The sequence below is a fragment of the Centrocercus urophasianus genome, unplaced genomic scaffold (assembly GCF_019232065.1).
Source record: "Centrocercus urophasianus isolate 14NV4802_14NV808 unplaced genomic scaffold, USGS_Curo_1.0 seq_13, whole genome shotgun sequence".
NCBI classification, from domain to species: domain Eukaryota; kingdom Metazoa; phylum Chordata; class Aves; order Galliformes; family Phasianidae; genus Centrocercus; species Centrocercus urophasianus.
Window position 1 is genome coordinate 53,964,810 of NW_024884475.1, and position 24,418 is coordinate 53,989,227.

General features: G+C 38.4%; 1 protein-coding gene across 6 annotated transcripts in view; it reads right to left on the reverse strand.

Annotated features, from left to right (window-relative positions):
- CCSER1 (coiled-coil serine rich protein 1) overlaps positions 1-24,418 on the reverse strand; it is a 617,185-nt gene that overhangs the window by 550,144 nt on the left and 42,623 nt on the right. The window lies entirely within an intron of this gene.

Sequence of the window (24,418 nt, forward strand, 5' to 3'; positions counted from 1 at the left end):
TCTCATTATATATTCTTACAATTTCAGTTATTTTGATCTGCAGCACCAAAATCCTAGTAACTGAGCAAAGATGTGGCTCAAATCATTCTACACAAGATACACAATTGTATACATCATGCAATGCATATCATACTGAGTAACAGTATAAATCTACATGATACACAGATATCCTTTGTTATGTAAGTTCTTAGAACAAGCATCCCGATAAAATGTAGCTACTAAAGGTAATAGGCACCATCTTCGAGCAAACAAAATGCTAGTGTTGCAATCACGCTCACCAACACCCATTCTTCCTAGACAGTGTTAACTTCTAGCAATTCACTGTCAAAATGCAAGATCATGTTGATAGATTCCAACTTTAAAATTTTATTTTAACAGTTGTGTAAGATACTTTTGAAGTGGTTTTTCTTGCTTACAATCAGATGTTTTTGCAGGTTTCTAATAATCAGCAAAACGTGTTTTGTACACACATTTGGCGTCTTTTAATATTTAAGCAGTAAAATATTGTATTAACAGCACTGCAGATATAACTACAACAAAACTAATCTTTAAGAAATACACAACAGTTGTTCCTCCTTTTGGTTTTTGCCATATTAAACTACTGTGGTGAGTGACAGGACTGCTGAGAGAACAATAAAACCAGATGATACGATCACAAGAACAAGAGAGGTCTAATGCTTAAGTGCATCTTATTGAATTGCAAGTGTTCAGCACTTAGGAAAAAATACCAGGTCATTTATCTAAGCAGCATTTGTATGTCAAGCACAAAAAACAAATTCATTCATCTGATACAATACATATGAATGGCATATATATTTATATAGTGTGTATGTATACACATACAAACATACACATACGTACATATGGGTACCTATAATTACATCTATACTATGTTACTGTAAAAGTAAGAGTAATGATTAAGTTTAGAGATTGTGAGTAGACAGCTTCTGTCAGCACGGCTCCAGTTTGAATGTGCACTATCAAGCAGCCACAATTTAAGTAGCATCAAGAATGAATTACATTTTCTAGCTTATGAAGGAAGACATAGCTTGCAAACAGCCACTGATTTCCAGAATACACTGACCATTACAAGCTAAAACCTGAGCTGGATAATACAGAAGTCCAGCAACTGAATTGACACAAATTTAAACTGTCCTGTCCTACAGGGACAGAATTGATGTACAGGCAAACAAGCAGGTTATCAAAATAGCTTTTCATCAATTAAACCAAATGACACAAGGGCTCTGATACGTAAGGCCCCTCACATTTACAATGCTAGGAGCAAAAGTACTGGCAGCAACAGAGAGGATCCAGGCCATCAGCTCACATGAGGACTTACGTTGCTCTACATTCTTCACCTGCCCACAACCCAACCTACTGAAAACACGTCAGAAAGCTGCATGCAGCCCCATCTGCCCTCTCCACACAGATCTCTGCTTTTAGCTACCTTCAGATATATCATGTTAATTCAGATATATTGTGATGTTGTTGGTGGGCTTGGGTTGGTTTTATTTTTTTTTGCTTTCGTAAACATGTGCTTGCAGGCATACAGATGTGTGCAGACAACACAAGATTATTCAACAAGACTATGAAGGCCCTTCCTAGTATTTTCATAAGACGTCATAATCACTGAAAAGAGCTTTTAGAATGTAGTGTTGCAGCTGCAGTAGATAGGCCAAATATTTTTAAAAATATTAAATTGCTATGGACCTTGTTACGCTCAAATCATTATTCACTCCCATTGTCTACTCTCTGTGGCCCACATCTTAAGTATCAGTTCACTAGAGATCAAGTCCTCCTATTGTGTAATTAGGAAATGAACTCAATAGAGAGTCAAAGGAAGTATAAAAAGGAGGAAAAAAAGCACATGTTATTCCGTTTGCAATAAGAAATCTGTGTCTAAATAATAATAGACGTTATTCCTATCAACCAATCTGACGTTACTGCCCAGGTAGCAGTTCTTAATGGAATTCCTTTCTCTAGCAGCAGATAACATAAATGGTATTTGCTCATCCATTCTGCCTTGCCTTCTGAAGGCAGAGCACACACAGGCTGTCAACACTTCTATCATCCAGGCAGCAAAAATCCTCACGCATTAAATAAGCTCATTACAATAAGGCATAAGCTCATTATAATCAACTATAAGCTCATTAAAACATTTACCATTCTTTCTAGGGAAACAATGGCTATCATAAAACATTTCTGAAAACAAACAGCCATGCATACAGGAACGCTTAATTGCATATGTGGGACAATGTCAATGTTCAGCCCTGAGTCAAAATGATTGTTCTACTTGCAATATAGAAAAGGTATACATTGATATACACAAACAGTTAAAAGACTTTTTTCCTTAATACAGGAGGGTTATAAACTGCCATCTGTATTCTACTATTAACTATATTAAAGAGGTGGTGCTCCCTTTCAGTCTTCACATACACCTTAATTGTGTTTACTATTTTATAGTGGTAAATCTTAAAGAGTGAAATTCAGTTCAGCTACACTGTAATTCTCTTCATAGAAAAATGTTTATTCTATACCAAGCCACTAAATATCTATATCCAATATTCTTAGCTCTACTGACAAAGTTCTTAAAAAGCAAAAATAAAGGAAAAAGAAAACAATAGAGAAATATCTTTGAATGACAGATAGCTTTTGCCCTTGCAGACCAATCTGTCAATTAACTTGGACTTTTCCTACAAAAATCACAGCTATTCTGATCCAGCACATTAATTCTAGGACCTACCGCAAAGCTTCTTTTACCTTCAAGAAACAACAGCCTTGTTAGAACAGTAGCTATAATACTAGTCAAGCAAACAAGAAGGATCTACAAAAACAAAGCAGGCAGGTCTAGGATGGCTTTCCATTGTATCAGCATCCTTGCTTAAAAAAATATATATTTTGCACAACCATCACATCATATGAGTCAAAATATAATCTGAATGATGTTTAATATAGAGGTCAGAACGCAGCTACATGATACAACTTGGGACGGATTTTTGATGCACATTATTTCATGTGGTATAATATAATACTAAGTATGATATTATGAAAAAAAAAAAATAAGTAACCTGTCTTTAAAACATTTAGTTGCAGTCAGAATAATGATGGATTATCCCATGATCTGCTGTTCCTCAACACCAATGAAAATTAAGAAACATGCAAAGTGTGAAGCAGAATGTGAAAGAGACTTTTTCCCCATTCTTAGCAATTTTAATAGTTACTCAGATGTAAATAGTTTCTTTTCACAAAAGAAAAAATATATATATCTGATTAATCTCAAAAAATATACTAAAGTCATGTACATCATTACAAGAGAAAACCCAGCGGGCAAGTTTGTTTTACTTCTTCCCATATGAAAGATCTTAGGAGAAACAATCCAAACACACAGTATTATACAAAATATGTAAATGAACAGGGTAAGAATTTTACAACATGCTCTTTGCTTTCTAAGTTGTACCTTAACAAAAGAAAAAAATGACTTTCAACTTCTAGCTAGTAAAGGTAGAAAAAGTAAAGTACAAGTGTTTGAAATGGGTAAAAGTTAGCTAAACACTACCCAGTGTCTTCAGAGAAATCTATTGGCTGACCATCAGCTGAACAATTAACCCCAGTACTTTTAATTTCCCCTTCTGCAGAGAGTTACTCACAGAGCTGTGCCAGGGCACACTAGGTATTTAAAAGAGCAGCTCTGGCAGGGGTGTTTAGACACCAGTAGATGGAGCAGTCGTTCTGCTTTTTAACTGATCACAGATGTAACAAAGCATTAACACCTTCTGCACTTCTCACAGTCTTTGAAACAAATTTAGGACCTGAAATTATTTGTGAATTTTACCATTACCATAAGTATATGTCCACACTAAAATCTAATAGATGCTTATTCAACAAATAATTGTCATGTCCAAGCCTACAAATGTTTTTCCATTATAAAGTACTACCTGTAAACATTTTCTAAACAAATCTTTCCTAAAGATTTCCTCATTAAAGACATATCTTCTAGAAATATTAAACAGTATCTGCCACACAAAGTTGAAAACAGGATTAGCTGCCTAGAAGTCTAAGTGGAAAGCTAAATGACAAACACCTGAAAGGCCCTGACCTTTACTCAAAATAAGAACAGAAACAGTGAATCAGGAATCATCTACTAGATGAAACACACAGGACTACTGTGAATATTTGTACAGAGAACATGCGTGATCATCCTGTAATGTCTCCTGCACCACTGAGATGTCTGCAGGGACCACTTGGCTCCAGACTTGCACAGACATGACATTGACCCCAGGGTACTACAGGAACCTGAACTAACTCCCAGATAAACACATACAAAATAAATACATTTCATTTTCAGTCAGTCAACAGAAGTCTGGCGCAGCTCACGCACTCATGATGAATTGCCCATTAACACAGTAGGCAGCTTCAAAGTCTGCGTATGCCACACTTACGTACTAGGCAGCTAAGCACTACTGCCTAGAATATTACTCCAATTTTACCAAATTTCGTTTCAATCTCATTTGTGTCTCCGTCATATTTATTTCATTTTGCTTTTTTCCTTTGCATAGCCCATCAAATCCATTAAAATACTCATTTTCCATTTAAAACAAACTTCTGTGTATAAACTCTTCTATAAACCCATTGTGGAACAGCTGCCACAGCTGCATTTTCTGTGTTTGATTTTATAAGCTAGATTGATCTTGGCAATCACTTAAGAGTTTGATTTTTCCTCAATAGCTATTTATAAGCCAAGAAAGACTAACCGATATAGAGAGTTGAACTTCTACAAAGTTGCATGTCTACACATGCATACAACGCAACACATCTTTTCCTCTCTGTATTGCACTGTGTGTGTTTATCAGGAAGAAGGGGAAGAAAAAAAAAAAAAAAAAAAAAAATTTAGGTAAAAAAAAAAAAAAAAAAAAAAAAAAGAGATTTCCCTCAGGTTCACAAGTTCAGGAGCCCATGCTTATTTTTTTTCCGGAATATTAGTGCTTTCAGAAGCAACAAAGGAAGAAAGCAAATTTATTTGGAGGAAGTAAATTTTAAGTCACACATACATCAACACAGCTGTCTCCAGTTCTGACTGCTCAAGTACAAAAAAGAACGACAGCATTTGTAAGTCTTGAACTCCTACGCATTGAGCTTGAGATTTTACCTATATCCTCTTTTGACTTTAAATTATGAAGTAAGCGTTAACATGAAATAAGTCATATGTCTTATTTACTCATAATCACTAAGTAAACAAGTAGGGAAACTGAACTCTTAAAAACTTGCAAGGCATTGCTCTTCCCTATGTAAATTTCAAATATCCAGTACCTTAAACGCCTCTGCCACTTTCTAGCATCTACCTGCATTCCTGGTCAACTGGAAAGGTCCCAAAGGATTGTAAGCTTGCCAGCAAATTCCCATCTATAAAAAGGATCGTAAGGAGGACCAAGTGAACTACAGGCCTGTCAGCCTGATTACAGTGCCAGGGAAACTTATAGAACAGGTCAGCTTGAGTGGGATCACACAGCATGTACAGAACAGCCACGGCATCAGGCCCAAGCAGGCATGGTTTCATGAAAGGCTCATGAAAAATCCTGCTTAACCAACCTTATCTCATTCTATGATCCAGTGACCCACCTGATGGATGAGGGAAAGGCTGCTGATGTGGCCTACCCTAACTTCAGCAAAGTCTTCAACACTATCTCCCACAGCATTCTCCTGGAAAAGCTGGCAGCCTATGTCTTGGACAGATACACTCTTTGCTAGGTAAAGAACTCACGAGATGGCCAAGCCCAGATAGTGGTGGTGAATGGAGTTAAATCCACGTGGTGATTGGTCACGAGTGATGTTCCTCAAGGGTTGGTACTGGGTCTTGAGCTGTTCAATATCGTTATTGATTACCTGGATGAGGGCATTCAGTGCATCCTCACTAAGTCTACAGATGACACCAAGCTGGCAGGAAGTATCAGAACTGGATGAGGGTAGGAAGGCCCTGCTGAGGGATCTAGTCAGGCTGGGTTGAGGCCAACAGGATGAAGTTCAACAAGACTAAGTCGGATCCTGCACATAGGCCCCAACAACCCCTACACCTCGAGTATGTTGAGTTTTGAGCCCCTTACTACTAGACAGACGTCAAGGCCCTGGAACATGTCCAGAGAAGGGCAACAAAGCTGGTGAGAGGTCTGGAGCACAAGTGTGATGAGGAACAGCTGATGGAACCAGGATTGTTTGTCTGGATAAGAGAAGGCTCAGGGAAGACCTTATAGCTCTCTACAGCTACCTGAAAGGAAGTTGTGGTGACGTGGGGGTCAGCCTTGTCCATTTAGCTAGTCATGGGACTAGAGGGAATGGCCTCAAGTTGTGCCAGGGGTTGATCAGGTTGGATATTATGAGAAACTTCTCCTCTGAAAGGGTGGTCATGTGCAGGAACAGGCTGCCCAGAGATGTAGTTGAATCATCATCCCTGGAGATGTTCAAGAAATGTTTAGATGTGGTACTAAGGGACATGGTTTAGTGGGGAAATATTGGCAGTAGGTGAATAGTTGGTCTGCATGACACTGAAGGTGTTTTCCAACCTAAATGATTCTGTAATAGTAGGTATCTCAAACAACTTCACTATAATATACAAAATATTAAGACATAGGTGGAACATTCTTTTGGGTAGTCTTCATATTCACCCTTCAACCAGTTACTCTTCAGGAAGACCTGGGATCATCTACTGGGATCAAGCAAAACTTGAATTATGTCAAGAGGATAAGCAACTGATTTTCACCTGTCCCACAGTTAGACACAAATAGGTCAGAAAAAAGGAAAGAACCTTACCATAGCGAGGCCACAGTCATACTTGTGTGCCTCCTTTTTGGTGGATTTCTCTGGAACAGAGTAAACTGCATCTCTGACCCCTATTATCTGCATTCTGGAAACGTGTACAAGACATTTCTTACAGTACCTGTTATTCACAGTATTTATCTAGCTTAATCAGAGAAGACTTGTAAATAACCTGAAAGACTATGTCTCAAAGACAGCTTATGCTTGCTTCGTGATTCAAATGCCATGCCATCCAGTCCTTTACTATTTCCTGAAGTGTTAGAATACAAGTGAGTTATTCACTACTAACAAGTGGACTTAGGTCACTGAGTGCAAATGGCAATTACAGCATACAAAAACACACTGATTAACACTGAGAGATACCTTTGGCAGACAGAGAAACGTCAATCTGGTAACCATGCTGAATGGCATCATCCTATACACAATACAAACGGTAGCATTCATGTAATGAGATAACAGAGAATCTTGCTCAATGAAAAGTTTAATAAGAATGGTAAGTTCGGATCTCACACTAAACTTAGGATTTAGTCAGTTTACAAGTGGTTTTTTACAGGTCATTTACAGGTGGTGATTTAATTTACATCTGAATAGATTAAACCCCACTTTTAACTTGTGTGTACACATTCTGTTCCTTACTACATGCCGTCTTTCCTTACTTTTATGTATGAATAAATACTTAAGACAATCCTAAAAAGAAAAGCCATCAAGAACCTTCCTGCTTCCTCATGCAGTAAGACCAGCTGCAACGTGCCCAAAGGGCATTGACCCATTCATACACTGGCAAATAATAGAGCCATCATTTCACCCAGATCAGGACACTAAAGCAGGACAGACTCTTTGCCAGCTTCTTACTCTGCAAATGAAGTGGAACACCACATAAGTCGCTATTCTTATATAAAATACAGGAAGTAACACAACCCTAGATCTATACCAGCACTACACTGTCACATTAGATCTGCAAAATAAAATGCCAACGCTAAAGTTTCCACAGGCATTCAGAGCACCTCTATCAGCTTTCTCATTAAACAACAACTTAAAATATTCTGCTGGCTCACAAGACATCATAAGCATCTTTAAAGCACAATCCAGCTCATTTGTGTTGACACTACTGATTTCAAGTTCTGCTCTAATGCGTTTGCTCCAAAATCTGACATTCAATATATTGCAAATTCATATCTCTTGTTGCCTTCAAGCAACCATCTCACAATTCCCTTAGCCCTTTGTGGCCCCAGTAGAATTGAATGCCTTTATTCCACACCCTCCCTTGTCTGTTCCTTTTATTTTCCAGAACCACAACTTCACTGTCATTCAGCAATTTATTTTTTATTCTTAAGTTTCATGCAGTTTTCCTAGTTTAGCTGCTTTTCAGTCTAAAGAGCTGCTTGCTTCTGCTATGCACATGGCAGCCCATGACAACAACAGCAAGTGTCATTTATTCTTCTCTGTGGCTGGCTGAGTGTGTGACTCAGTTTCATCTGCATTAAAAATGGACCATGTGGCTCCTCTGAAGTGACTCATGCCGATTTAAAACACTTGGCCTTTCCCCTCCATAACTCTCAGTCACCCCACTGGCAGTTTTTCTTTCACTCTTGAAAAAACAATCCTTGCACATGTACTAGCTAATTAGCCTAGTACACAGACTCCCTTGTTTTAGTGGATGGAAGCTGGGTTTTGTTTGTCTCTGTCTTTTTCATGCTGACCAGTGCAGGAAGAAACCTATTTCTATCATTTTAATCATCTATAATTAAAATTGACAAATCCCTAAGGAATTCATCATGCAATTCTGAAGATCCATGAGCTTCATTCCTACTTTTACTCAAGCATCTGCTTAAGCTGCTGTTAAAAACAACACCAAGACAGAGGGATGCATAGCCACCTTCCATCCTTACCTGGGAAAGGACTGGGCAACAAAAACTCTGCCAGAAGAGCCAAATAAATTGAAGAATTTAAGAAATAAAATACACAAAGGTAGTTAATAGAGTTCGCCAAAGTAAATCATGGAGACCCTGCCTAACTTCAAGCAGATTTACAGATTGGTCTTCGATGAATAGCAAAGCAAGGCAGTTGTAGAACAGCAGCTGTTGACTATGTTATCATGAAATAATATCTCATTAAGAGCAACAGGAGTGAAAATGCTCTCTTCGAAATTCCCTGAAGTTCAGCAGATGAAAACAACAATTCCCAAATCATGCTCTGAAAGATGAACTGAAAATTCTCGGACTAGTCACAGCTTGCTAACGTGATTCCTGCTCCCTGTGGGCATCACCAGACTTAAGTTGTGTTCCTCATGGGGCTGAATATTAAATACATTCATAATTTCCAACCCTGGTATTATGTAATTTTAATTGCTAACTAATTGTTTTAGTTTCATTTTGTTTAAGTATTTTACTAGACATAACTTTTGTAGGAAGAATACCTTTTTACTAATAAATCCACTAAATTTAGAAATAAATCACAATACTTATGTTTTGCTGAAAACTTCAGTAAATCTCAGCAATCACTCAAGGCTATTCTCCTTTCGATTTGCTGAAATACAACTATTTCCAAGTTAGATTCAAATAAGTCTAATATAGCCATCTTTTCACTAACAATACAAGAGAAGGAAACCCCAGATGAAAATTATCAGGACAATTAAATATATTCATACACTCTAATTGTGACTGTGAGCTGTTAATCAAACATGGGAACACTGTGAGACTTATTTCTATGGCAGTGAGTCTATTTAAGAACAGAAAGTGTGGCATACTTCATGAGATATAAGTGCCATAGCAGGTAATCCCCAGAAATACACACTCCCAGCTTATGCACACATATTAAATACTGGAGGTTAAGAAGCTCTAAGCAAAAAACTGCTTTGTGACCGAGATACTTGTGACAACCCTCCTTATCAATTACATGGAGAACATATTGAACTGTCACACAGGTATTTTACTTCTGTGCTGTAAATGCAACTTCAGACATTTAGATGAAAAGAAGGCCTTAGTAAAAATCTTCTTGCATTACCAGAGAACTATGAAGTACTACACCATAAACAGTTTATAGAAATCAACACTTTTAACTTCGTGTTTAGATCTCATACTTTAAAACAGCCAAACAAAGGTCTTCGGATGACAGTATACTTAGGAAAGTTTTATTAATTAAGAAGTAGAACAGTTTCTCAAATTATTTTCTACAATTTTGTATACATACATCTTCGTTAAAATTATTCACGCCAACATAATGCCTTACAAACTTATCACAATTCCAGTAGTCATCTGTATGAAGCAACTCATTTGCTGCTATTGTCAAAGAGTTAGCACTCAGGTCAGTACTGTATCAAGAGAAGGTAAAGCAGATGAGACATGGAGGAAAACCAGCCTTAGGGAAGAATAATATGTATGGGGAAATAACGATTATATCAAGGCAGATATCCCTTGATTTCCAGTAAAGGAAAGCTGTATAGTGGCTGCTATGAACAAATGACTAAGTCTCGTTTTATCCAAATTGCTTAAGAAACAAAAAAAAGTGAATAAATAGGCAACACAAGGGTTTATATGTTCAATTAAATGTCTTTTACAATTGCCTCTTGTTCTAAAGGTTATCGCTTCTCTCAGCTGATATTTGCTACCTGAATCTGCCTCCATCACAACTTCTGAACAGTTTTAAAGAGTAATCTCCACAACTGATCAGATCGGGCAACAGTTAACCTTACAAGGTAAGGTTTTCAAGGTTTCTACTTTATGTTCCTGGATGTCAGTGGTAAGCCTATGTTGGCTTCAATCAAAACAAAGTTCTATAGTTTGAAAGTGCCTACAATCAACCTCCATCCTAATGCCTTCTAAGGTAGTAATTATTACTTTCCTTTAGCATTAAATGCAACTCTCAAAGCTAGGGTTGTCTTCTGAGTAATCAGATACACTGAAAGCATTTTCATAAAAGCACAACTCCTGGAAGTTTAACCAGAAAATTAACTTCTCACCAGGGAACTGTGTCCCTTTGTACTCTGCCCCTTGGCTGGAAAGACTACGAGCAGAGCAGACTACATCAGACCTACAAGTTACACAGGAAAACCAACAGCTGTTCCTTTACAATGCAACTCTTCAAAACATAAAAAATACCAATCTGGAACATGGATTTCCTCTCCAACCACTTTCATTGCATAAGAGACTCTGTTGCAAATACCAACAGAAAAGTATTGACAGAAGTGGTCTCCCGCGTAATTCCGAGTGGGCTATAACATAGGTGACCTACTTCAAGGTAGAAGAACATAAAATGACATAGAAGATAGAAAGTTGGGAGAAAAACAAGTTGGGTGATAAAACTAAGTCAGAACAAAGAAGAGTTCCCAGGCCATTCAGACTTCTTGCGTTGTTGCACATTTTTTCTTTTTTTGTTGTTGCTCTATCAAAAGCTATCGCACAGAGAAGTTTACTTATACTAATTGCTTAACAGCAGTATCTCAGAACCAGTTAAATCTCATGGAACTTACAGATAGGACACTCTGAACACATGTGATATGTAGTTTTTTTGTTTTGTTTTTCTTACACTACCTCACAGATACTAAGAAATTCAACTCAGGAAACAAGGGAAGGATGTAAGCACATTCTTAACTTGGAGAATGAGAATGATGTAATCCCTAGTCAGTAAGACAACTCTCAAAACATAAATGATTTCCTTGACTTCAAGATAAGTACAATGCTAATTGCTTTGTTCAGTTAAGGGAACAAGGATATAATTTAGTCCCGTTACACTGGATGACTTGGACATCCTGCTTCTTACATTTCATACTGAAAGACAGAATAGTAAAAGCACATTTTAAAGGTTAAATTAATTATACAGTTACTGCAAACCAAAATGCCCTACTCTGAATGTAGTTAGGCTAAGAGTTGTAATGAGTTCTCAGTGTATTTTACATAGTTGGAACAAATGAATACATTATTTTCTTAAATTTATGCGCAAATCTAATTTATATGCAGAACAATTATGAAGATCTAAGAAATGTAAAACCAAGATACCTTGTGATTCTGAGTTCAAAAAAAAAAAAAAAATCGGAGCTATAAAAGCAGATTTAACACATTCATGTGAGAATACAAAAATGCGATTAAAAGACAGCTAAACACAGTAGGGCTCTGTGTTTTTGTGATGTTCTGAAACACTGTCTGCAATGCATAAAAGGTATCAAAAAAAAAAATCAAGTTCAGTTGCTTCCCAGTCACCTCAACAGCTCTTACTAAGTGAACAGTTTGTACATCTAATTTTTAATGCTCATTAGTTTCAGATGAAAAACAGATTCGAAAGCACGTTCCTCTTCTTACACATAAATACTCACAAGATATCAACATATACATCACTGCCCTCCAGCTCCATACAAGAGAAGGTTTTGTTGATCTGGTAGTTTTCTTGTAGAATGAGTGAAATAAGTATTTTTGTAGATCCTTTTACACAAGAACATTTTGCTCGATTTACTAGCACTGGTGAGCCTGAAGAAAGCTTGCAGGAATGCATAGGGACAGCACTTATTAATAAACAGGAGAGAAAATTCAGAAAAATGAAGCTCTGTGATCTCATTTACTATGTAGTTTCTCGCAATTGAGTAACTACAAGCTCACAGCCAGATGTTCAGAACAGCTTTAAGTATTAGCTCATTAAAGCATTTCTTCATGTCCTACTCCATTTCATCCTATCTCTAAAATTTAAACAGCCATAATGCTTCCACACTTTCAAAGCAGCCTGCAGATATTAGAAAGAGTGCCATTAATACTGTTTTGCAGTCTTCGCTGTTGTAAAAACAGTTGACTGTCCTTTTTTTAGAGCCAGTCTTTTTTCCGTGACCTTCCCATTCCTAGCAGTAAATATTCTTTTTTTGTAGCTCGTATTGAAAACCTTTGTTTTTCCCATTATAAGGCCACAACTTCATATTTTCAGTAATTTTACCCTATTCTGTTTGGATGCACCTACTTTCAGTCGAAAAACGGTCAGAACGTTTTGTTACATCTGAAAATGAAGCCCTACAGAAATGAAGGATACACAAACAACTACAAATCTCCACGTACACTAGTTTTCATCCCCTAGTTATTAAGGAGCTATTAAGGATCTTTTTGTTTGCCATATAAAGAAGTTTTCTCAACTCATACGAATGAATTAAAAGCAAAAAGAACAGACGGTTAAGCTACTTATTACCAGCTTTGTGAATAAGAAGTTAGTATTTGCAACAAGCATACTTGTTCAACTGTCAATTTCTTTGCAATTTTTGCAGCTTCCGCTACATTTTCTTAAGTTCAGTATTGAGAAGTGGATTACGCTCGGTGATTACTATTCTTCGGAAGAAAAGACCATATCATCTGACCAAGATGTTCCACTACTTACAACACACAATGACATTTTTTCATCAGAAGATGTAAACTGAACCCACCATTCCAGAGAATAAAATTACCTCAACTGAATTCCAACAGCAGTAGTTAATCTAAACGGTCTTACTTTTTAAGTGTGAAGCAGCCACTTAAACGCTGGAGAAGTACACTTGTTATTCTCATGGGGGTATGCAAAGACAGCAAAACCGAAAAACAACATCAATCATGAACACAAACCTGTAGAGTGCCCAAGTGACCGAGATGACCCTGGGCATCCCAGCTAGTATAGTAAGTAGTGTGTCATCAGAATTAGGGAAGAAATTGTCCCACTGTACTCAGCCTACACCTTGAGTTCTGTGTTCAGTTCTGGGCCCATCACTACAAGACAGACATTGAATTGTTGAAACACATTTAGAGAAGAGCAACAAAGCTGGTAAAGGGACTAGAAATCAAGAGTTATGAGGATTGAGTGAGGGAACTGAACCTCTTGAGAAAAGGAGGCTGAGGGGAGGCTTCATCACTCTTTACCACTGTGTGGAAAGAGATTACAGTGAGGAGAGCGTTGGTCTCTATTCTCAGATGACAAGTGACAGGACACAAGGAAATGGCCTCAAGTTGCACAAGAGGAGGTTTAGATTGGATTTCAGGAAGAATTTCTTCACAAAAATGGTGGTTAGGTGTTGGAATGGACTGCCCAGGGGAATGTTGGAGCCTGCACCCCTGTAGGTTCTTAGAACTTGGGTAGACATGGCACTTAGGGACGTAGTATAGTGGTGAACTCGTAAAACATTAGGTGATGGTTGGACTTGATGATCTTATGGATTTCTTCCAACCTGAATGATTCTATTAATCTGGAGCAAGCAAACACTCTGTGGAAGTTTCGACATGAGAGTTAAATATATTAATAATTAGCTTAGTAGCTCTCACAATTCCTAACTGTTAACTGCATGTCACACAATAAGAAATTGCTTTGCAATTGCAAACCATCCATTTAAGCAAGTACTTCACCCGCAGACTCTCTCTGGATTCTGGAAAAACTGTGCGAACAAAACAACACAGAGGAGTTCCAGTTCACAGGAGAGAAATGTTTGGAGGTAACGAAAGAGAGCTCTGTTGCTGGACTGCAGCTGCCAGTATCAGAGCAAGCAAACTCGCTGCTTTAGCACAATAAAATACATTTTCTATGAAATTTCTGTAATTTAAGAAGTGTTACCAAGACATTGAAATAGTGACAGCACCATGCTTTCTGCCAGCTTGGATAAGCTATTCATAGAATCACCAAGGTTGGAAAAGACCTAAAAGATCATCCAGTCCAACCGTTCACCTATTCCCAATAGCTCCCACTAAACCATGTCCCTCAACACAACATTCAGTCTTTCCTTGAACACCCCCAGGGTCAGTGATTCCACCACCTCCCTGGGCAGTCCATTCCAGTGCCTGACCACCCTTTCTGAAAAGTAATACTTCCTAATGTCCAGCCTGAATCTCCCCTGCCGTAGCTTGAAACCATTCCCCCTGGTCCTATCACTAATGACAAGAGAGAAGAGGCCGACCCCCAGCTCACTACAACCTCCCTTCAGGAAGTTATAGAGAGCAATGAGGAAATTCAGAAACAGACACACAGCAGGCTCAATCAAACAGTCCTACTGACATCTCCTGGAAAAAAAAAATCACCATTCTATGCAGGGAGGCAATGAGTACTTTTAAAAATCCAGTATATTTCATTGCTGCTAATGTAGGCAGCAGCAAGAAACTAAAACTTCCCCAGATGTAACTCCATAAACATACATTCAATGCCCGTGATGACATAGGCACTGATGACGTAGGACAGAAAATGCAGCTCTCATTCATTTTCTTTTGTCGAGACTATATTTCACAGAGGCAAGTCTAACATATGCCACATGCAAAAGGTGACTGAGAAATGAAGTAAGAATCATCCAGCATCCGACAGGGACAGGCTGCAACTCAGTAAAGGAACGGAATGGAAATGAAGTCCCTTAAAAAGCTAAATTTGTTACATTGCTGTATATACCACGCTCAAGTGCGCCAGAAGCAGAATGGTGGTCCCATCAAAAAGCCCACACTGCAATCTGGTGCACATGAAGGAGTGGAAGGATCACCCTGGGATCCCACAGAGACAGAGGCCCCCACAATGCAATCAGTATCCACATTTGTACACTGAAATGCAGTGACGTGCATGGACGAGTTCTCCAAAGGGTGGCTGGGACTCTGCTATGCACATGCAGTACAACTTGACATCCCTCTGCTTGGACGAACTACAAGCCTACTACCGGCACAAGGAAAATAACTAGGAGATGCCATGCTCCCTCTGATGACTTTTGCCTTTGATTTTCCTGTCCTGAGGTGGAGGGACAGCTGCTGTTTTGCAGCTCAACCAACCCTCCACCAGCCAAGTTCAGGACTGCTTTAGGAAACCCTAGTTTATTTTCATCTGTGCCAGTACAGCCCAAGAACACCATGGTGCTGGTGCTGCTAGCAATACCACTCTGCCTCACTGCCCATGGGCATGGTTCTGAGGGCAAGAATGGGTCAGGAGACGTTGGGATAATGTCTCTCCACTGGCTTCTCATTTTAGAGTACAGCTCCAAGGGCTTTAGTATGGGCCCCAGTGGGTTGGTAGACCCTCCATGAAGGTACAGCCATAGGAGCAGCAGGCCATGAAATCTGGCTCTCCAGGCCTTGCCTCCCCTCCTATAACCTCTCCTAGTTCCCAGATCACTCACCAACTGGTGCTGGTGCCACTACGCAGATACCAGTGATGCTGGTGACTTGACTGAGGTCAGGTCAGGGTGACAGGCAGATCAAATTGAAGGAGAGCACAATGCCTCCTTCAATGCCTCCTTCACAATGCCTGAGACATTCCCAAACTCACATGCTCTGCTTGCCCTCCCTGTTCTCCAGGGCACCTTTGTCCATTCAGGGTAGCCTTCCTACATCACAGTTGTATGGGATATGGATCCCCAGGACATGAGTAAACTGGACATAAGCACAGGAAGCTAAAGCTACTATCTGCCCTACCCACCATCCTAGCTTGGTCCTTCATTTGACCACCTGCTCAATATTATTGTATACTTTTAGAAGATTTTGATGTATTAGAATGAAAGCATGCGTTTGCTTTTTTCTCATTCTCTTGTGTAAGAGAGGATGATTATATACCAACAACTTCTTTTCATCTTATTTTCTTGTAACTGATTCTGATTTCAAAGGGACTTTTACAGTGATCTAGTACAACTACCCTGCAATGAACAGGGACACTTATAACTAGATCACATTGCTCAGAGGCTCATCCAGACTGACCTTACGTGTTTTCAGAGACAGGGCACCCACCATTTCTCTGTGAACCTGTTCTAGTACTTCACTACCCTTATTGGAAAAAAAAGCTTTTTCCCTACATTTAAAAGAGAGGAGATTTAGACTGGTTTGAAACTATTTCCTCTTGTATAATCACAACTGATCCTGCTTCTTTCTCAGAGCCCCCCTTAAACATACTGAAAGGTCACTATCAAGACTCCATGGAGCCTTCTCTTCTCCGGGCTGAACAACCCCAGCTCCCAGCCTGTCCTCACTGGGGAGGTGTTCCATCTCTTGAATCATTTTTGTGGCCCTCTTCTGGATGCATTCCAACACGCCCAAGTCCGTCCTGTACTGAGGCTTCCACGTTTGGATGCATTACTCCAGGTGAGGTCTCACCAGTGTAGACTAGTGTGATAGGATCACCTCAGTCTGCTAGTCAGTCCTCTTTCAATGAAGCCCCAGACACAGTTGGCTTTCTGGGCTGTGAGGACAAACTGCTGGCTCACACCAAGCTTAGCATTCACTAGTATCCCTAGGTCTTTTTCAGCAGGCCTGTACTCTATCCTTTGATCCTCCGGATTGTATTTATAGTGGCTGTTGACATGACCTGAGTGCAAGACCTTGCACTTGGATTTGTTAAGCATCGTGAGATTCACCTGCACCCACTGCTCAATCTGTCTCTCTCTGGATGGCATCCTCCAGGCATGTCAACCATGTGGCAGACTATCATGCCATCCATAAACTTGCTCATAGTGCACTCAGTCCCACTGTTCACGCTACATTTATGTTAAAAGATGTTGAAGAGCACTAGTTTCAAGATAGGCCTATGGAAGACACCACTCATGACCAGACTCCATCTGAGCAGTATCACTGACCACAACCCTCTGGCTGCAACCATTCAAATAATACTTTATCCACTGACTAGTCCAGCCTTCGAATTCATACTTCTCCAATTAGGGGTAAGAATGTGGTGTGGGGCTGCGCTGAAAAATATTTAGGAAGATATTTCATCCTAAAACTACTGAAATAGAATGCTCTAATTGAACAGACAGGGAACCATTTCTTAAACAAGTAATTAAGATTAGTGGTCTCATAATTTTAGGCTTTTCCTGAAATCTGAAGCCTATGAGCTTCACCTTATAACACAAATACAGTGATTTCATCTTAGAAGAACAGATATGTTTCTAAGTCAGAGAAAGCTAGCTACCTCACTATCCTGGAAAATTGATTAGTCAATGAAAAACAAATCAACTAATATCTTTAGCAGACAGAAATTTGGTGACAGTTGTGCTGAATGTCAATTTGATGACAGTCTTTCTAGTGAAAACAATACGTATGCCTCATCAGAAGAGCCACAATGCATACTCAAGGGAAGTATAAAATATTAGTGCAACTAATTTAATCTTACACAGTTTAATTACTCATCCAAACATATTACTTATCCAAGAAATATAAATGAACAGTGGAAGGATTTTTTTTTATTCTCGGAATAAACTTTGAATACTACAGTATTAAGATTATCAGAAAGCCTGGTAAGTATATAAAAAAACACAACCATGCCTTTCCACTTACAGCACTTCTGATAACTTCGTGAAGAATGAAGAAAGGAGTATTCAGCTTTGACTGCTTCTCAGTTAGATCAAGGATAGAGAGATCAAGCATCTACAAACTACAGAATTTCTAAAGAAAATCTGGACAACTATTGATTTGCTTCTACAGAATGAAGACAAAAAATAATAAAAGAAACAAGTCATGAACATATGATACACCTTAAATTAAAAAAACCTATAGGAAGAGACCATAACCATTGAAGGGAGGATACCAAAATTGAACGTTTGACAAAACTACTAAAGAAGTTTAGTAGTCAAATTAAGAGATTACTTTTGCCTTTTCATTCTGATTTTGCCTTTTTTTCCAAGAACTTAAGAATCCAAGTCTCATAAAACCACATGTCTCTCTCACAAAGGTTATACAGTAAAGTAATAAGATAATCAGTTTTCCACTAAAGAGAGTTTTATACATAACATACATCAAGGGTGGTCAGGCACAGGAATGAACTGCCAAGGGAGGTGGTGGAGTCACCGACCCTGGGGGTGTTCAAGGAAAGACTGGATGTTGTGCTGAGGGACATGGTTTAGTGGGAGCTATTGGTAATAGGTGAACGGTTGGACTGGATGATCTTTTAGGTGTTTTCCAACCGTGGTGATTCTATGATTCTATACATACATTGCACACAATTTTCCAGAGGAAAAAATCTAAACGGGGAAAAGGAAGTTAATTAACGCATTTCTCAGGAGAACATAAATGTCAACATACAATTCACAATGAAAATACAAGATTCCTCTTCTAAAAATAACTAGCCAGGAACTATTTCAACTGATAGATTTTAAAAAAAAATAATATATCCTAATAAGCTATTACACTTATTTCCATCTCTCACAGCAGGGTTGCTTCTAGTGGAAAGCAATGCATATCATATCTTACAGATTACACCAAGTCCATCTACCAAAATTTGCAGTGGAAATCGAGCCTTTTCCCCTGGTTCCATGATTTGTCTTATTTTGACAATTTATACCTGTCTTCCACTTCCTCGATACTCAATACTGGTAGAAAGCAAGCAACTCCCATCAGCAAAGAGAACTGGAATTAAGAGCTAGTACCCAATACTTCTTTTATTAATGAATATATATTACTGAAAAGGAATAAAGAGACTAAAGAGACATTGGCACTCAGCACTGCCTCCAAGGTGGTACCTTGTGAAATAGCAGATGCTCTGCCCCTGGGCAGCTCCCCAACAGTTCTCAGCAGAAGCATTCCCCTTTAGGACACTTCTGGCCTTCCCCAGCTTCTGTACTGTGTCTTGCAATCTTGATGAAGTCATCTAATCATTCTAGCACTAAAACGGCTAATCCTTTTATGGTTATTGAAAAGATTTTATGCTAAGTCTATGTAAAGGCTCTACATTTATCAAGCAGCAAAACCTTTGGAAACATCAAGAATGCACCGTAAATAGTGAGGACAAAGAGTACCCAACAGGAAATCTGCCTTACGTACGTATCACAAATTATGAATTATGTTGGTATTATCCCAAATCCTCAAGTGACAAAGTTCTGTCGCTAATTGTTATACAATACATCTGCTGCCTTGTGTGAACATATGCTTCAATTTTAACAGGAACTGCTGACTAAAAGATTACTACTCTATCTGGATAATAAAGCATAACTTAAGAAGCACTTCCAGTGTTTGTTATCTTGCATTTACTATACACAAGCTGCTCTAGCACTGACTATCACAGTTAGGATGTACGCATGGACATTTTTTAAACCACTAACTCAGTATCTTTATTTGTTTCCCCTTCCAACTACATAGCTGGGGCCCTAACTCATTCAACAGACTAAATAGTAAAGAATTGCAGTTTCCACCTCTTTCTCTCAATTTGATGGCACTAAGGGCCTAGCCCCCAGAAAAAATAAATGCTTTCAGAATTATCCTTGTTTTAACATTAAAAAAGATTTTGAGTTACAGCACCAGGCTTACAATCTGCCTGTACTAAACTCATATGCCTATAAAACTTTGCATATGTTAACGTGCTAATTAGAAATTTGTGACTGAATGTAATTGATTTCATGTATCTTTGAACCTTTTACTATTACTACTAACTCCAGCCCTCCAACACTACCCATTCTTCAGTGTCAGACAGCATGTTATACAAGCAGATGAAAATAACCTAATTTGACACAAAAGCAAGTGGGCATTTGGACACTGGTGGGTTAGTTCTATTGTCCTTTATCTGTTTTCAATACACAAAAAGAATATTCAGCATTTTCCCACTCCTTTTACTAAGACTTCCAGGTTTGTTACATTCTTAGAGGATTACAAAACATATACATTTAAGTTTGACTGATAAACAAACACAGCAGCTCAGTGCTTCACATTTTTTGAATGAGGAAGTCACTAGCATGTCAAAGCTAAGATGCCAGAGTGCCTGCTTGAAATTATTTTCATCTTTATACAAACAATACATAGGCATGCGTGTGGCACTTACACACACCCACATGTTGGATTTGAGCAAATTACGCAAGAAAATATATGCAATATTCAGGTTAATAGGCTACACGAACTGTCACTGTTTCATCTTGGTACACTGTGACTCCAGCTTTAAGGATCTCCATTTATACTGAGTACTGAAGAAAGAAAAAGATAAACAGATAACCGTGAAACAGAGAAGGCAACCAACTGTTCATACTCCAAACTCTGCCCAGAGATGGCTACTACAAAGCAAGGAACAAAATGCACAGAAATATCAAGTGGAAAATAACAAGGAAAGTGAGGTTTGGTAAGAAGACTACTGAAAACTGAAGTGAAATCAAACTACTGAAGTATTCCTAAAGTTACGTAGCGGAGATGAATAGACAAGCAATTGAGATTACATTGAAATTTTAACCAGAAACTGATTAATAGAATACAACACCGTAAATAGCATACTGTAGACCAGAAAGCTTTCAGCCCTCAACAATACAGCACTGCTGGCCATTTCCGTGCTGGTAAAAAATACCCAAGTTGACACCAAACAGCCTTTTGAATGCCAATTTCAAGCTATTACCTATTTGTACTTGCTACACATGTAAATCAGATGAGGAGAAGATACCTGGCAATATCAAATCCTGAGGTATTAGTCAGGATCAGCAATTCTTAAGTCATCTGCAATTGTTCAAGTTGTTGGGGAAGCATAAAGTGTTGTTCAAAAGAATAGCTAAATGCGCTTTTATTCTCTGACTTTTATACTCTGACTTTCCACAACTCAGCCACTGCAAGAAGTTGTCAAGCTAGGGACAGAACTACAAGGCACACATTTGCACAGCTGTTCCTGGCCTGACCTAAAGTTCCCTCTGCAACTTCTAAAGCTGAGATTTGGACATTGGGCAGGGAGGAGACTCCTCAGTCACTGAAATTTCAAGACAATGAGGATTACGTCCAGGTGATGAATACCAGTATAACATAATATCAGCAGCTGATACTACTACCATAGAGAGTACAACGGCAATTACTGCAATGGTGCACAAGAGAACTAAATTAAGATAAACCAAATTCAGACAAGACATCATCTAAAAATCCAGGGTTTTTCTTGGGTCTTTTTGTACTTTGTTTTTGTTTTCTTGGTTTTTTTTTCTTGACACATCTAATGCTGTTTAACAGTCTTCAAGACATTGCTCTTGACAGACTTCAGCAAAAGAGGAATACTGAATTAGAGAGGGGAATGCTTGCAGCATTAGCCAGAAATACTCATTTTAGTCATTTCCCCATTTAGGGATGAGCTGTACAGGAACACAATACCAAACAAGAAGTATTTCCAAGGCAAAAAATCTTGAAGAGAAGCTGGCACCAGTTGTGAGATGCTTTGTTTTTTTTCCCCCTCTCACTCAGATTCTAAAAACAATACAACAATAACCAAAATGCTCTCTAACTTGCTTGTAGCACTTATTCTCAACACGACTTGGACAACATTGATGATGGGATATATTCAGTAGCAAGAGGAAGGCCATCATGATCCTCAAACAGGAAAAAGAATCCAGAACAAAACATACAGAAAATAAATCAAAGACTCCAAGTTTTTGTTTAAACCAGAGATTAGCAACACATTTAGCAGCAAGGACTCTGAAAAGCCCATACTGTACGAAAACCAAAGATGAGGCTCTATATGTACCAATCTATCTAAAAGAAATTTGCGTTGCCTATCACTTGAGTGCTGAAAGCAAGACCGATCTCTTCTCTAAACCCAGGAACTGAGCACTGCAGTAAAGCAACAGGAAGATAATGCAGACAGAAAGCCCAATTCCAAGCAGGAAATACGAAGAGGAGAAAAAGGTGAGAATAAAGGTGCTGAAGGAAGAATTGAGGAGAAGAGAAAAAGAACATGTAATCCATCTTCAGGCGATAAGAATAATTATTTGATATTTTTCTTCCAGTTTTATTTCAGCCTTCTTATCAGAACAACAAATTAAAATGAGCAACTGAGAACACAATGCAATGAAAAATAGTCTGAAATCTGAATCTATTATTTCTGAAAAGGAAAATGTGACAGCCCATGTGGTTTCATAAATTAAGAGGCTTCACAGAGTCATGGATCACCACTGACATCTCACGATGAACACTTTAACACCACATTGTCACAATTCAGTAGCAAAAGCTGCAGGCTTCTGTAACATCTTTATTTGATGCTGTTCTTATTAGTAAGATTTAGACAGCACACATGACACCACCACAGCTATTGACATATGACAATCATAGAAAGAATATGAAAACTGTATAGCAGTTGACAGTAAGCAGTTTTACGGCACTGCTGGCAGTGCTGTTAGCTACACATCTCTATCTGAACTGTAATTTTGGTTATATCAGTATCAAAGCACTAGAGATGACTGACTACTATCAAATTGAACTGTGCAGGCACACATGGTCCCTGGCACCTAAAAATCAATACTGTTATTTAGCCTAGTAGCAATGAACTGCATGCAGCACTCACAGGGTAAACGTAGCTTTCCTACTGGCTTTTACAACACTATAAAAATGCTTGCAAGTCAAAGGTAGCTTACTGATGCTTCAAAGGTGGCTCTTAAGAGGGTTTGTCAGTGACACCACCTGGAGGAGCAGCTGTCTAGGAGAATGCAAGCCTATGGCTTCAGGTTTAAATCTCTGCTAAGCATTTCTCAGTCATTTCCTACTCCCCACCTCAGGCCAAAGGAAGGTTAACAGGAAAGGATGTCCAATAGCTTCTAAAACACACTTATTTTACAACAAAGTAAAAGAGAAAGGTCACATTACTAGATGTTATAGCCATGTTTATGAATCCACTTGGAAAAAAAAAAAAAAAAAAAAACAAAAAACACCTACCATACACTTACGCCTTTCATCTCTAATAGAGCAAAAGAAATGAAACTATCTTGTTTACTGCTTTGGGTTTTCAGAAGAAAAGTTTAAAATTCTGCTCTTTTTTTTTTTTTTTTTTAAAAAAAAAAAAAAAAAAAAAAAAAAAAAAAAAACAAAATAAAAAACAGTAACTAATAAATACTGAATGAAAGTGATTGGGGGATTGTGTGAGAAGCTTTCCCCCAACCCCCATGTAGAACTACACCCTTTGAAAAATAAAGCTTAAATCAATTTTATACTTGTCTATTTAACCAGAGAGGTCTCATAATGTCACAAATCCATACTCAAAGCACCATACATGTCTCAGTAGCACTGAAGTGATCAATATCATTGGCTGAACACTCATCAGAAAAGCCATTATAAAAAGATTAGCTCCTGAAAGACAAATACGGTATTCTGATTGTTATCTCAAACGCTCCGTTTGCTACACAAAATGATTCCAAAAAATCAGTTTTGTTCCACCTCTTATTGAAAGTGTGCTCTAAAAATCCTAGGCAATTCCCTAAGGCATTTGTTTACATCAGCAATCTTTCCTATCTTTAATTTTTCTGACTCCAAAAGCCTCATTGCTGATTAGACTTATATTTAAAACTCAGTTGTTTATATTTTTAGATGGACAGTGATGCGAGGCTTCATCACTAGCCCAAAACAAATTACTATTAGAACCAGAGAAATACAGTAGGTAATAACACATATCTGATTGCTAGTTAATCATATGTGTTTTTAAGCGCTATCTAAAATATTAACATTAAAATGACTGTCTTGGCGGAGTGCTCACAATCTGACAAAGAAAGGCCAAATATCAGCTGGCTGTTAGAGCATGAAAGTAACTACAGTCTAGCTATGGCAATGAGTACAACCCAGCATTCACTATTGGATGGCAGGATACCTGGGAAAGAATTTGTTCCCCAGGTGAGCTTTCAGCTCCAGACACATGACACCAGTTTGAGGCCATTGCTCTCATCAAGACCAACTTCAGTAACTTTTCTACATGCTTAACTAAGGAAATATCTTTGGTTTGTGAAGCAGGAGAACAGAAAATT